Here is a 6971-nt window from a genome sequence, read left to right as displayed (position 1 = left end):
AAGGGAATTGTCCTATATCGCAGAGATCACAATTAAGTAGATACTTATTTTTTTGCTGTTATAAAAAAAATACACACATGCACATTTTTTTTACATAATCTGCTAAGTGATTGTATGTATGCGCACCCAAAAACTCCTCTATGATGAAAACTTTAGATACTTATGGTATTATCAAATCATTTGAAAAATTAACTTCCAGTATCAATGTGGGCAGGCAAATATTCTATCTGCACTATTGTTAATATTTTGAGAGGCATTTGCATATGCTCAGAAAATTGATGGTTAGAGTCAATATACCTAAAACGACTCACCGGGTGCGGGTATGCTCGACTTTGTTGCTATGGCGACACAGGAGGACGAGTGGCGGCTGGCACGGTGCGGCAAGTGGTTCCTGGCACGATGCGACGAGTGGCAGCTGGCACGGTGCGGCGAGTGGTGGCTAGCCCGTCAGTAGATTACAGCTGCGCTTCTTGTCCCCGCGTGGCGAAGACGTAGTAAAGTTTTATTCCCCTTTTCTTCATCTTGAAGCCTGCGCCGAAGTAGTAGATTCTTCTACAATTTTTCGATGATGATAAGTAGGTACCCTCAATAAAGTAAGTAGGGCTTCTGGTATTGGTAGACCGTAATTTTGCTCGTAGGTATTTCAACTTCAAGTCCTCTGATATTATAATACACAGGACAGTCCTCGGGTCGCATCTTGAAGATGAGTTTGCGTCGATATAGGCCCATGATGTTATTTTCTAAGAGAGGCGTGGTGTCTTCAGAAGAGAAGAAAAAAATATTTTATTTTCACGTTCTTCAATGTTCTGCTCTCTTCTCTTCTTGTGATCCCACTTCTGACTGTTGCAGAAGTAAAGGGATAGGTTTGAATAATAGACACTTTCCAATTTCACTTCACTGTATTTTTGAGAATAGTTTTTACTTACAATTATTATTTCTCAATACCCGTCTTTATACGATACCTTCGCTATTTATATCAGTTTGACAGATATATTTTTAAGGTAGGTAGGTACTAGTTTTCGGAAAGCTATTTGACAAATTACCACAGAGGTAAAACCATGGTGATGTAATAGACAATTAACGTAACAATTATATCAGCTAAATGTAAAATACGACACAATATGTATTGATCTAAATAGTTAATAACTAAATGTGATTTATAATCCATTCCCGCCAATTATTTATAAATAATAATAATTAATCTGATATAGGTCTAGATGTCTGTGACTCATGATATAAGGCAGCATCTTGAGGTAGTTGTTAACAAATATCTTTTTCAGAAGCGCCAAAATTAATCGAGTGCCTTGTTTTAGCTCCGACTCGAACTACGTGAATTGCCTCTCCATATTATCATTATAATATTTTAATACAGATTTAATATTTTTAAGGTGAATTATTTATAAGACACTTCATACGAAAAAAAATTGAATGCTTAGTTAAAAACAAAATGGCCGTATGAGCACCAATGGCATAGGTTTTTTTTTCAAAATCTATAATAAAACTGCATCGTGGCTTATTCTCGAGCCTTCTTCGAATTATCATGTTTTATTTTTTGTTTATATCCATTTTTAATGTTCCCTATTAGTGGATACTAATTTACAATCTGGTACAAAGACGCCTTAAGACAAATAGGTTAATTATATTTTTAGGAACCAGAAGCGGAAATAAATAAAAAACAATTCAAAACAATCGAACCATATTTTTATTCCACAAAGGAATTACCAAAAACAAAGAAAAAGGATCAGTCTAACCTCATTTTATAAAGCACACGAAATAATCACAATTCTACATAAAATTAATTACAAAAATACACCAAAAACAGATAAATATAGCTCACGTGACCTGATAAGCCCTAAAACACTGTCAGATTACACTTTTCACGTGTTGCACTGTCGAACGCCACGCCGTCAATGAGCGTGCGGCAGAAAACAACCGGCTTTTTATAGCCGACCTGATCAAAATGGTGGTCATACTCCAAGACGGCTTCTCCTGACTATGCGGCGTCCTCGCCCGCCACTATAGCCAGAAGGGTCGCGAGATCCCGTCTGTTAGAACTCTCAGCTGGCGCCACAACGCCGTCGGCGTGCGGTGCGCGAGGGGAGACCGGCGAGGGGCGCACGGGATCGAGCAGCGCCCCTGCCCGCGCCTCCGGTGGTGTTGAAGTAGACTCAGGTGCGGAACAAAGACCAGCACCTGGGTCGTCTGCTGCATCGTCAACGCCTGAAACCAACTTTGGTATAACACAGCCCCGTAGCTATGATTGGTAATAACAAAACGAATAAGCAATTCGAAATTCGACTAGAATTGGCTAGGCATATAGATAAACCATTTAGCATTATGGGGTATCCCTATCACCTAGAAGAGGTGATACCTAACAACCTATGAGACGTCTCAAACCTAGCGCGCGCACCCATGGACCGCCATACGGCCTTGCATCCATGTCAGTAGATGGACCGCCATACGGCCATGCGTCCATTTCAGTAGATGGACCGCCATACGGCCATGCGTCCATTTCAGTAGATGGACCGCCATACGGCCATGCGTCCATTTCAGTAGATGGACCGCCATACGGCCATGCGTCCATGTCAGTCAGATGGACCGCCATACGGCCATGCGTCCATGAATCAAGAACTTGAGATGACCATTATCAGACCGCCAGGCTCGGGCACCGGTCGATGATAGTTCATTCCAACTAGCCACCGTTGAACTTTCCTTGAGGGGCAAAGCATTACCGTGATTGGTTAATCATAGCACTAAAATAGATGTCATGGGTCAGTCCATAAGTAGGTAGGTATCCAAGGGCAGGTAAGGCCTTTTTCGTTAAAAGGGTGAGAGTTGCCAGGCGCTATGGTTAACAAAATCACGACTTTAATCTTTACCACCACAAGGTAGCCAACAGGCTGGACTTTCGAAGAAAGCAGCACACGCGTCCGGGCGCCACTCTCCTCTCCTCGCCAAGGCACCATGTGCTCCGCCGCCGCCCGAGTGGTCTTGCCATATGACCCACTCAGCAGCCTTAACTCGTAGCGGCCACTTGGCAAGATATTCAGGACCTTGTATGGCCCCCACATACCGGGATCAAGCTTCCCTGTACACAGAGAATTTCATTTCAAATACAAGGTCTTTAAATCCATTTGATAAACTCGTTGGACTCAAGCATTCATCCTTTATCGCAGACCATTAAGATTGATACGCTTAATAATTAATTCCCTGAGTTATTGCACGTTTTAACGCAATCTCATCTTTTGACGACGTATTGTGCACAGTAGACAATACTTGGTGAATGCGTCTATCATTAGCACGTTCCCAGGACACAATCTGAAGCGTATCTAAAGGACACGACTTCCCAGGATGAAGCTTGCCAGAATACAACCTGATGCACATCCAAAGAATGAGTTCCCAGGACAAAGCCTGCCAGCATACAACCTGATGCGCATCGAAAGGATGCAACTTCCAGAACCAGCCACTAAGTCGCCAGACTTGGGAGCACGCTGCATCTGGGCCACACCAGCCACACGGTTCAACCAGCAAGACATCTCGCCTCACACCCACTCGTACGCGAACACATAGTACGTGCTACTGTAACAAAGGAAGCATTGAAACATTCGGTTGAATGCAGCGCCACACTCGAGATACCACTTTCTGGATCTCAGATTCTAATTTTCCCGCGGAATCGGAGTATTTGACAACAAAATCTGGTCGTTAATCTTAAAAACTTAGGGAGAGTGTCAACGACATTCACTTAGGAATCTTACTTAAAACCTTGCATGTGAAACCAAAGAGCAACAAGAACGACATCACTTTGGTACTGATGTACCTTTCCGTAGATAACTCATGATGAAATTTAGCCATACAGGAACACCGGTCAAATAAAAACAAAGTTTTCTATCCATGACGGTAGAAGAACAATACCTTTCTGATTGAAACTGCAGGAGTGCTATCTAAATTATGTCATCAGGTGGCAAGTAGGTATTCACTAACAAAACTAATCTGCACAACTTAAGACAAGTTAAACGAAGTCAGTCTAATTCACTTGATCAACTCCTAAATAAGTGCTCGGTCTACCTGACCTTAACACATTCAAATCAACCTTTCACCTTAACACATTCAAACACACCAATCAAAATAGTACTTTCCAATAAAATCTAAAACTCAACGGTAAAATGAGATTGACTCGATTGAAAACTGGCAGAAACAGCACGTTACATGACGTGTAAACAAGTACTATTCTTTTGTAAAACAACAGAATATTATCAAAACCATACCTAAGCTTGTTGAACTGGTAAAGTTCGTTATAATGTTTTCCAAAAGTACTGAATCTCCATTTTCCACATTACACCATTTATGAACTTACTGCGTCATTGGATCCCAACAGACAACTTTTACCCATAGCGAGGCAAGCAAAGCTAGAGCAAGGTATTTTCTTTCCATGACACCATTGATTCAAATAAAGTGCTTTACTACAACACGTATCGACATTATAAACCCTCACTGGATAAAAACAAAGTAGGAAAGGTGTTACCAAATTGCAGCTGATACAAATACAAATGCTTATCACATCACCCCATGCGACAGAGGGTCTCACTGAGGCACCATAATGAGGCACCGCGTTTCACAGCAACGTGCATGGCTTGGCCACAGCACCAGGCGTTACGCTCGCGGAGAGCGCCGAAACTCGAAGTAGCGTGCGCAGCGTGGCGCCGCAACACCAGCGAGCCGTCACGCTCGCGGAGAGCGCAGGAGCTCGTAGCAACGTGCGCAGCGTGGCGCCGCAACACCCACGAGCCGTCACGCTCGCGGAGAGCGCAGGAGCTCGCAGCAGCGTGCGCGGCGAGAGCGCAGCGAAGCGCCACCGCACCAGCGAGCTGTCACGCCCGCGGAGAGCACAGGAGCTCGCAGCGGCGTGCGCGGCGCGAGCGCAGCGAAGCGCCACCGCACCAGCGAGCTGTCACGCCCGCGGAGAGCACAGGAGCTCGCAGCGGCGTGCGCGGCGAGAGCGCAGCGAAGCGCCACCGCACCAGCGAGCTGTCACGCCCGCGGAGAGCACAGGAGCTCGCAGCGGCGTGCGCGGCGCGAGCGCAGCGAAGCGCCACCGCACCAGCGAGCTGTCACGCCCGCGGAGAGCACAGGAGCTCGCAGCGGCGTGCGCGGCGAGAGCGCAGCGAAGCGCCACCGCACCAGCGAGCTGTCACGCCCGCGGAGAGCACAGGAGCTCGCAGCGGCGTGCGCGGCGAGAGCGCAGCGAAGCGCCACCGCACCAGCGAGCTGTCACGCCCGGGGAGAGCACAGGAGCTCGCAGCGGCGTGCTCGGCGAGAGCGCAGCGAAGCGCCACCGCACCAGCGAGCTGTCACGCCCGCGGAGAGCACAGGAGCTCGCAGCGGCGTGCGCAGCACAGTGCCACATCTCCAGCGAGCCTCACACGGCACACCCGTGTGAAACGCCAAAGCTCGCAGCCAGTATTGCGCCAGAAATTTCGAGAAAAGAAACATAAAATCAATGTGAGCACATTGTTCAAATGTAAGCAGCACCTGGTTGGTTTAGTATGTCTGTTTTTAATACAACAGATCTAACTATTCATAAAAAATGATTTCTAATGTACTTTCGGGAAGTTCAACGTCGTAAAATAATTTCATTCTACTTCTTGGCCGTCAATGGCACGTTATATGCAAAATACGGTAGTTTGAGTACACTGAAAATGGTTATCAATCGATTCAGATAAATTACGTAAGTGATATCATTGATTCACCGTCGAGCAAAATATCTACAGGTACCCTCGGTAAAACTACAGTGCAAATAACACCGACTTTATTCTATCTTGCAGCAAAAATTGTTTAACAAAACAATCATCTACATTATGATTACTCTTTTTACAAATAAAATTTACAAATGAAAATTGACCATTCGATTTAACTTTTATGGTTACAATTTTGGCTCCTCGTATTGGAGGTATTTTGCTAATTATGTGAGCAACAAAGATGACGACTTGAAACATCGATCACACCTCGACCTACGGGAGCGTATATTACAAGAACGTAACCGATGGTAATGAGTCTTATGACAATGTCGATTGGGACCTAGTTCATGAAAATTCCCTGTCCCGATAAGTAATCATGGCGCGTCATGGCGTTCGACTTCTCAAAAATACTTTGCGAATATGATCTCAATCTCAACGCTAGCTAACCAGAGACGGGTTTCGCAAACTGTGGCAAACCCGGCCACGTGAGCCATCCTTGGATCGATCTTTCGATCAATAACGTGATCTATTTCGTGGCATTATTAAAAGAAAAACACACAGGGTACTTACGTAACACGTAGAACCAAAATATGAAAATGAACATAAAAAATTCTAAAATGTGGGTAGACCTGTTCCCTTTTGATATTCTTTATGTGAGCGTTTTCTTCTAGCAGTTCTTTATCCCACTTCTGATTTTAGGAACCAGAAGCGGAAATAAATAAAAAACAATTCAAAACAATCGAACCTTATTTTTATTCCACAAAGGAATTACCAAAAACAAAGAAAAAGGATCAGTCTAACCTCATTTTATAAAGCACACGAAATAATCACAATTCTACATAAAATTAATTACAAAAATACACCAAAAACAGATAAATATAGCTCACGTGACCTGATAAGCCCTAAAACACTGTCAGATTACACTTTTCACGTGTTGCACTGTCGAACGCCACGCCGTCAATGAGCGTGCGGCAGAAAACAACCGGCTTTTTATAGCCGACCTGATCAAAATGGTGGTCATACTCAAAGAATATATTAATTAGATATATAATAGGTTTCTACTATGTACTGCTATTTCAAACTTACAGGTTTTATATAGTTTATTTGTAAAATACCTGTGACACAGACATACATGCAAATGGACTGGACGAAATTATACTTAAGGGTTCCTGGATTTACTAAACTAAGCCATAATTCATTTAACATTGGTTTCGTATCAAGTGTCTTATAATAAAG

The sequence above is a fragment of the Maniola jurtina genome, chromosome W (genome assembly GCF_905333055.1).
Source record: "Maniola jurtina chromosome W, ilManJurt1.1, whole genome shotgun sequence".
Taxonomy (NCBI): domain Eukaryota; kingdom Metazoa; phylum Arthropoda; class Insecta; order Lepidoptera; family Nymphalidae; genus Maniola; species Maniola jurtina.
The sequence above is the reverse complement of the archived record's forward strand: the minus strand, read 5'-3'. Positions refer to the sequence as shown.